This window comes from Phyllostomus discolor, chromosome X, assembly GCF_004126475.2.
Source record: "Phyllostomus discolor isolate MPI-MPIP mPhyDis1 chromosome X, mPhyDis1.pri.v3, whole genome shotgun sequence".
NCBI classification, from domain to species: Eukaryota; Metazoa; Chordata; class Mammalia; order Chiroptera; family Phyllostomidae; genus Phyllostomus; species Phyllostomus discolor.
Window position 1 is genome coordinate 32234583 of NC_050198.1, and position 9655 is coordinate 32244237.

Here is a 9655-nt window from a genome sequence, read left to right on the forward strand (position 1 = left end):
GATGGCGGTGTGGGGGGAGAGTAGAGTGGGGAAAATGAAGACAACTGTACTTGAACAACAATAAATTTTTTTTTAAAAAAAGAGCTTTCCATACAGAAACTCTGGGCCCAGATGGGTTTGCTGATGAAACACTCAAGGAACAAGTAATTACAATTTTACACAAGCAGAGTGTAGAAAAGGAGCATTCCTAATTCGTTTTATGGGCCTGATAAAAACTTGACACTAAAACCTGATGAGTGAAAAACAAATACTACCGAATAATCTCAAGAAAATAGATGCAAATTTTTTTTAAAGGAAAAAGCCACCACCTACCTAGTTATGGAAGTTTTTTTTTTAAGATTTTATTTATTTATTTTTAGAGAGGGAAGGGAGGGAGAAAGAAAGAGAGAGAGAGAGAGAGAGAGAGAGAGAGAGAGAGAGAGAGAGAGAGAGGCATCAATGTGTGGTTGCTGGGGGCCGTGGCCTGCAACCCAGGCATGTGCCCTGACTGGGAATCAAACCTGCGATGCTTTGCTTCACAGCCCGCACTCAATCCACTGAGCTATGCCAGCCAGGGCAATGCAAATATTTTAAACCAAGTGATAACTGCCTGTCTGAGTCCATTCAGGCTGCTATAACAAAATAACATAGACTACATGGCTAATAAACAACAAACATTTATTTCTCACAGTTTCTGAGGCTTGGAAGTCAAGATAAGGTGCTGGCAATTTTGGTGTATTGTGAGAGCCAATTTAGTGGTCCATAGACTTCTCACTGTGTCCTCACAGAATGAGGGGAGAAGGTCAGTCTCTGGAGTCTCTTTTGTAAAGGCACTGATCCCATTCACGAGGGCTATACCCTCATGACCTAATCACCTCCCAAAGGCTTCACCTCCTAGTACTATCACATTAGTGACTAGGTTTTTGAAGGGATAGAACATTAGTCTACAGCATTGCCTAAGTCCAATACAGATACTCTTTTACTTATAATAGGGTTACCTCCCAATAAATCCATCATAAGTTGAAAGTATCATAACCTACCAAATATGGCTTAACCCAGCTTACCTTAAATGTGACCAGAACACTTGCATTAGCCTGCAGTTGGGCAATTATCTTGAGTTTCACCTCAAAAGTAATTGCCTTCCTCTTCTCACCAGAAACAGAAGACACACATGGGTATTTTGTAGACATGATGGGATATGAAAACACAAAACACAATATCCAAAAAATGATGGCAACACAAAACACTGTAGCCTATTGGTTGTTTATTCTTGTGATTTTGTAGCTGACTGGGAGCTTCAACTCACTGCTGCTGCCCAGCATCACAAGAGAGTGTTGTGCTGCATATCACTAGTCTGGGGAATGGTTTCTACTAAATGTGTATCACTTTTACATCATTGTAAAGTTTAAAAATTATAAGTCAAACCATTGTAATTTGGAGACCATGTGTATATTAAGAAAGTATAATATGACCAAATTGGATTTATTCCAAAACTGAATTGTGGTTTAACATTTGAACTCAATCAGCATAATTTGCCCCATTAGCAAATTAAATGAGAAAAAACACAATTATCTCAATAGATGTAGAGAAAGGGTTAGATAAAATTTGACATCTATTCATGATTTAAAGAACCTTAGCAAGTTAGTTGAATAAACTTTCTTACCATAAAGGATACCTACACAAATTTACAATAAAGTACATAGTTAGAAGTGAAATGTTAAGAGCTTTGACATTTGGAATGTGGCAAGCATGCTTGCTGTCACCATTTCTACTCAGCATTGTACTGGAGGTCCTATTAAGCACAATAACTCAAGGAAAAGAAAATATTTAAATATTGGAAGTGAACAGAAGTTTCATTATTTGTAGATGATACCACTGTGTTGTAGAAAATCCAAAATAATACATAGGCAAATTGTTATCATTATTAAGGATTTAGGACTTCTGGCCAAGATGGAGGCATAGGTAGACACACTGTGCCTACTCGCACAACCAAAAGAAGGACAACAACAATTTAAAAAGAAAAAAACAACCAGAACTGACAGATAATCAAACTGTATGGAAGTCTGACAACCAAGGACTTAAGAAGAAACATCCATCCAGACTGTAGGAGGGGTGGAGACTCACAGCTGGGCAGAGAGGACTCACAGCAAGGCAGTGGCTGGAGGACCAAGGTGAGCAGGGTGGCAGCTGGTGGAGTGGGCAGTCCCAAATTTGCATGCAGATAAACCAGGAGGAACAACTGGGGTGCGGGATGGACTGCGCAACCCAGGGCCCCAGCACAGAGAAATAAAGCCTCAAACCACTGATTGAAAACACCTGTGGGAGTTGAGGCGTCAGTGTGAGAAACTCCCAGCCTCACAGGAGAGTTTGTTGGAGAGACCCACAGGGTCCTACCTAGAACATACACAAACCCACCCACCTGGGAATCAGCACCAGAAGGGCCCAGTTTGCTGGTGGGAAGCAGGGGAAGTGACTGAAATCTGGCAGAGAGCAGAGCAAGCACCATTGTTCCCTCTCATACCCCTTCCCCACATACAGGGTCACAGTACAATGACTGGGTTGCCTCACCTGGGTGAATACCTAAGGCTCCGCCCCTCACTACATAACAGTCAAGTCAAGACAAAAAATGGCCCAAATGAAAGAACAGATCAAAGCTCCAGAAAAAATACAACTAAGTGAGGAAGAGATAGCCAACCTATCAGATGCACAGTTCAAAACACTGGTAATCAGGATGCTCACAGAATTGGTTGAATTTGGTTGCAAGTTAGATTAAAAAAAAATAAAGGCTATGCTAAGTGAAGTAAAGGAAAATGTACAGGGAACCAATAGTGGTGGGAAGGAAACTCGGACTCAAATCAATGGCGTGGACCAGAAGGAAGAAAGGAACACCCAATCAGAAAAGAATGAAGAAACAAGATTTCAAAGAAATGAGGAGAGGCTTAGAAACCACCAGGACATCTTTAAACATTCCATCATCTGAATTATAAGGGTACCAGAAGGAGAAGAGGAAGAGCAACAAGTGGAAAAGTTATTTGAACAAATAATAAAGGAAAAGTTCCCCAATCTGGCAAAGGAAATAGATGTTCAGGAAGTCCAGGGAGCTCAGAGAGTCCCAAAGAAGTTGGACCCAAGGAGGAACACACCAAAACACATCATAATTACATTACCCAATATTAAAATTAAGGAGAGAATCCTAGAAGCAGCAAGAGAAAAGGAGACAGTTACCTAGAAAGGAGTTTCCATAAGACTGTCAGCTGATTTCTCAAAAGAGAACTTATAGGCAAGAAAGGGCTGGAAAGAAGTATTCTAAGTCATGAAAGGCAAGGAAGGACCTACATCCAAGATTGCTCTATCCAGCAAAGCTTTCATTTAGAATGGAAGGGCAGATCGAGTGCTCCCTAGATAAGGTCAAGTTAAAGGAGTTCATCATCACCAAACCCTTATTATATGAAATGTTAAAGGGACTTATCTAACAAGAAGAAGATAAAAAAATATGAACAGTAAAATGACAGCAAACTCACAATTATTAACAACCACACCTAAAACAAACACAAAAGTAAACTACACAAACAACTAGAACAGGAACAGAACCACAGAAATGGAGATCACATGGAAGGTTATCAATAGAGGAGTGGGATGGGGAGAGAGGGGGAAAAGGTACAGAGAATAAGTAGCATAGATGGTAGGTAGAAAATAGACAGGGGGAGGGTAAGAATAGTATAGGAAATGTAGAAGCCAAAGAACTTATGACACATGGACATGAACTAAAGGGGGGGAATGATGGTGGGAGGGGAGAGTACAGGGCAGAGGGGAATAAAGGAGAGAAAAAAATGGGACAACTGTAATGCCATAGTCAATAAAACATATTCTAAAAAAAGGGTTTTTAAAAATAAATAAATAAATAAAAGGATGTGTGAAGAAATAAAAAAATTAAAAAGATTTTTGATATAAAATTCGTATTTAAAAATCCATTCCTTTTATATGCTAACAACAAAGAAATTTTAATAAAGATACCATTTATGCACTGCTTAGACATTAACAAAAGGGAGCAAGATCTCTTTGGAAAAAAGAAAACCTTGAAAGGCATTAAAAAAGACTAAAATAAATGACGTGTTCATAAAATGGAAGAGTCAATGTCATTAAGCTGTTAGTTCCCTCTAAACTGTTTTGTAGGTTCAGTGCAAATTCATTCATGATTCCAATATTTTTTGTGTGTATTATAGCAAGTTAATTCTTAAACTTATGTCTAAGTGCCAACTATCCAGGACACCCATACTTATAAAAGTATAGCAATTAAGATAGTGTAATACTGCTGTGAGGATTGACAAATAGACCGATGAAAGACCAGTGGTCACAGAAACAGACTCACTCTTATGGAGACACAGAATAGGTGGCCAAGAAAGTACTGTGAGAGCAGAGGGGGATGATTGGTATTTCAATAAATGGAACTGGTTATTCAAATTAAAAAAATGAAATTGGATCTTTACTTCACAACACAAAAATAATTCTAGGTAGATTGAAAACCTAAATGTGAAAGGCAAAACCCAGAGAGCTTTAAGAATTTAATATAGTAGAATACCTTCTTATACTCAATGGTAGAAAAGTTTTTCTTAAACAAGACACAAAAATGCTAACCATAAATGAAAATTATAAAACATTTCATTACATCAAAATTAAGAATGTCTATTTATCAAAAAAACACCATAAAGAGAGTGAAAACCACATATTGGGACACAAGTTGGAAGAAGATAATTGAAACATGAGTGAGGAAAGGCTCAAATCTAGAATATATTAAAAACTACAAAGAGAAAACCAAGATGTGCCAATAAGTATATACGTAAATTGTATATTCACATAATGGAATACTGTACAATGAAAATGGAAGATCTAGAACTACATGGGATAGCCTGGATGAATTGCAGACATGATGTTGAGCAAAAGAAGCCAAACACAAATTATTGTACACTGTATGAGCCATTTACACAAAGTTCAAAAACAAACAAAACAAATCTATTACTTGTGGTAAACTTATAAAGAAAAGCAAGGGAATGACTATCACCAAGTCATGAGAGTGTTTGCTTCTGGGGGAAGGAGGAATGTGATTAGGGAGGGACCCAGGGGATTTCTGGAATGTTGATAATGGTCTGATTGACCTGGGTGGTTGTTCATGGATATAAAATTCATTAATATTCATTAACATGCACATTTCTCAGGCAAACACACATACACACACACACACACACACACACACACACCCCAAACCAAAAAACCCAACCCACAACTAAAACAAAAGGTGGTGAGAAGTGGGAGTAATGTGGCTCTCTGGGACTCCTCCACGCAGGCTCTGGGCGACCCCGGTTTCCTTGTCTAGACCACAAAGTGTAGGTGGCCTACTTCCTTGAGAACCTCCCTTCGGGTCAGGGTCTTGCCTTTAGTCTTGAAGTTACCGAGACTCCCTCAGCTCTGTCTACAGAATTCATGTTTTGGGGAATTGTTTATTTTGTGTCTTCTGACACCAGCTGTGGGGACATCCCCACCTCACAGGGGATGAATGGGATGTGGCATTTTGTCCTCAGATGTTGGAGTTCATCTCCCTTTGGACCTCATTCATATGTGGTTTTAGAACCTGGCAGATATCACTTAAAAGCCAGAACCCCAAGTCCTGGTTGTGTGACCTTGGACAAGTTACCTGTTCTCTCCAAACCTCCGTTCTACATTAATAAAAGGGAGCTAATCCCCACCAAGCTTTGGGGCAAACATATAATGACTTTCACTCATGAACACATTTGATTGAACTAGTAGTCCAGGCAGTGTAGCAGGGTGGGCAAGAGGAGGGGCTCTGGAATGACACAGTCCAGGATTAAATTGCCACTATGTCTCACAATGGGCAAGTTACTTAAGCTGCCTCTGTTGCACTTTGCTTTTCTCACAGGGCTATGGTGGGGGTTGAATGAGATAGTATGTTAGTCACCTAGGTCAGTGCCAGGCACAGAACAAGCATTGAGTGAATGTCAGCTGTCATCAGCCCTGTCCAGAACTCTTACAATCACTATCAGCCGTAACACTCTGTCCCTGCACTCAAGTGTATGTATTATAATGTGCAGGATGGGGGCTTCCTTGTTCCCCATGCCCATTCCCAGCTTGCCCTCTTGAGGGGCATTGGGTCCCATACACCCTCCCCAGGGGACCTATACCCTCCTCAGTCTCCCCCTGTCTTAGAGGCTGGCAGAAGGGAAGAGGCACCATCTTGTAGGCGTCACAGCATTGGCATTTATTACAGAAATGGGGGCCTGAGAGGAAGAAAGGAAGTAGAATTGAGAGGACATGTGGTAGTTTCATACTGATAATGTAACAATTTTACAAGCTTAAAACAACACGAATGTGGGGAAGGGTTGGAGGGTGGAGGGATCAAGCAAAAAAGAAGAGGAATCAACAGTGTGGTGACTGTGGGGAGGAGAGGGGTGGGAGGAGGTGGAAGAGGGTATAAAGGGGATAAATGGTAATGGAAAAAATAAAGTAAAAAATAAACTGTTGGCACTGAGATGAAGAAATATGGCCTAAACAAAAGAACAGATCACAACTCCAGAAAAAGAACTAAGTGATGAGGAGATAAATAACCTATCTGATGCAGAGTTCAAAACACTGGTAATCAGGATGCTCACAGAACTGATTGAGTTTGGTCGCAAAATGAAGGGGGAAATGAAGGTTATACAAAATAAAATAAAGGAAAATATACAGGGAACTGACAGTGAAAGGAAGGAAGCTGGGACTCAAATTATCAATGATTTGAAACAAAAGGCAGGAATAAACATTCAAGTGGAACAGAATGAAGAAACACGAATTCAAAAAAAATGAGGAGAGGCTTAGGAACCTTGGGGACAACTTTAAACATTTTCAATATCTAAATCATAGAGGTGCCAGAAGGAGAAGAGGAAGAGCAAGAAATAGAAAACTTATTTGAAAAAATTATGAAGGAAAACTTGTGTAATCTGGCAAAGGAAGTAGACTTCTAAGAAGTCCAGGAAGCCCAGAGAGTCCCAAAGAAATTGGACCCAAGGAAGAACACACCAAGACACATCATAATTAAGCTACACAAGATTAAACATAAGGAGAGAATCTTAAAAGCAGCAAGAAGAAAGGAGACAGTTACCTACAAAGGAATTCCCATAAGACTATCAGCTGATCTCTCAAAAGAAAGCTTACAGGCAAGAAGGGGCTGGAAAGAAGTATTCCAAGTCATGAAAGACAAGGACCTACATCCAGGATCACTCTATCCAGCAAAGCTATCATTTAGAATGGAAGGGCAATTGAAATGCTTCCTAGATAAGGTCAAATTAAAGGAGTTCATCACCACCAAGCTCTTATTATATGAAATGTTAAAGGGACTTATGTAAGAAAATGAACAAGATAAAAAACTATGAACAGTAAAGTGACAACAAACTCATAACTATCAACAACTCAACCTAAAGAACAAAAAAAACTAAGCAAACAACTAGAACAGGAACAGAATCACAGAAATGGAGATCACATGGAGGGTTATCAGTGAGGAGAGGGTGGGGGAGAATAAGGGGAAAAGGCACAGGGAATAAGATAAATGGTAGGTACCAAATATACAGGGGGCAGTTAAGAATAGTATAGGAAGTGGAGAAGCCGAAGAACTTACATGTACAACCCATGGACATGAACTAAGAGGGGGAATGCTGGAGGGTGGTGGGGTGCAGGGAGGAGGGGGATAAAGGGGATAAATGAAAAAGAAAAAGAAAGAAAAAAGAAGAAAAATAAAAAGAGAAAACAACAACCAAAAAGAAAAAAAACCCAAACTATTAAAAAAACACAATTGTATTACATTCTGGTTCTGGAGGTCAGACAATTCACCAGCTGTGGGCAGGGCTGAGTTTCTTCTGGAGGGTCTGGGGGAGAAGTCATTCATTTGCCTTTTCTATCCTCTAGAGGCTGCCCAAAGACTTGGCTGGTGCCCCTTTCCTTCATCTTCAAAGCCAGCAATAGCGAGTCATCTTTCTCTCATCAAATCACTCTTCTTTCATTTATAAGGACCCTTGTGATTATACTGGGCCCAGCATAATCTTCCCATCTCAAAATGCTTAAATTTAATTACATTGGCAAAAGTCCCTTTTGTCATGTTAGGTGAGATATTCAACATTCTGTGGTTTAGGATGTGGACAGTTCTTGGGGGCTATTATCTTGCCTATTAAACACCCCCTCCCTTGCCAGGCCTCTGTGGTGACTGCCATTGTTTCCACACTGAGGCCACAGAAGCAGACAGATGGGGCTTAACCTCGAAGGGAACAATGTGTCCATCCTGTGGGGGAGAACAGCATGTTACCAGTTAATTAAGATTGTGTGGTTCTTATAATAATAACAATAGCAACACCTTGGCATTTACCTCAGAGTTACTCTGTGTTAGACACTGGCTGATCACTTCACATGAACCATAATTTTCTCACATGAACTCCATGATGTCAACTGTACTTGTACCACCAGTGTACAGATGAGGAAACTGAAGCCCTAGGTGTCTTTTGTGTTTGCAGCAACCCTTTGCACAGTCCTTTGCAGGGCATTCCTGATCTTCCTCTCCTTTCTCCTCCTCATTACAAGGTCCATTATTTTTATCTTGTCGTGGCCTCTGCTCTCTGTCCTCATCTCTCAGTCCTCAGCCTGACTGTCATCCAACCACATCTTACAACACCTCCACTTCCTGTTTTGGATGTCTGTGGTCCAGGATGAGTACAGGTCCAAACATGAGCTTTCTTCTAAGTGAGAGTGACCTTTCCCTTTTCTTCAGGAGAGTGTGTTTGAAGTGTTGGTCCCATGGTGAAGTCCTGGTGTCACCAGGCACAGCTCAGCCATGGACTGTCGACATTACAGTAATACCCAACTTTACCAGCAGGGAGCATCACATCTGCATGATTGGGAAAGCTTTGGAGAATGCAGAGGAGGTACAGAGGCTTAAACATTTACACCTTAGGGGGTCACAGGTCTCTCTGGGTGCCTTAGCTCCTTTCCTGATATCACTCAGAACCACCCCCCTTCTCTGTGTGGACAGCTTGGGGCAGCCTAGGACCTATTCTGCCCTTCCTCCTGGAGGACCCTGGTCCTAGTCAGTGATGTTCAGAGTGTTCTGCAGCTTGCTTTCCTCCCCTTCCTGCTCTTATTCGTTTTACCAGAAGATCATATCCATGGTTAAAAGAAAGAGAACATATTTTTAATCTTGTTCTCATTGAAAGGTTGCATTATATAGGCTTTTCCCCACAGGATGGATTGCCTCTGCTGCTGGGACCCCAGGGCAGGTTGGGCTATAGTTCAGAGTGTCCTGACAGCACAGCAGTGGATCCTGAAGGCCCTGGGGGAAGCCTTAACAAAGCGTGGGGTTTAGGAAAAGGCCACTGAATCCCCATTCAATTCCTGGCCAGCTGTAGGCTCTGCCTCCACCCAGGCCCCTCCCAGGGCCTGAATGTTGAATGCAGAATCCCTGTCTAGGGTGAGTAGATGCATCAGAGCTGCTGGTCTGGGGGAGATACAGACCTAGAAAAGGAAGCAACAGAAAAGCTCCCAATGGTTTGAGTGTATGTATGACTATGGGGCAAGAAAAGGCAACCCACAATCTGCCCACTCAGCTGCTGTGGGGCTGCAGACCCAGGTCCTGTCTTCTCTGGTC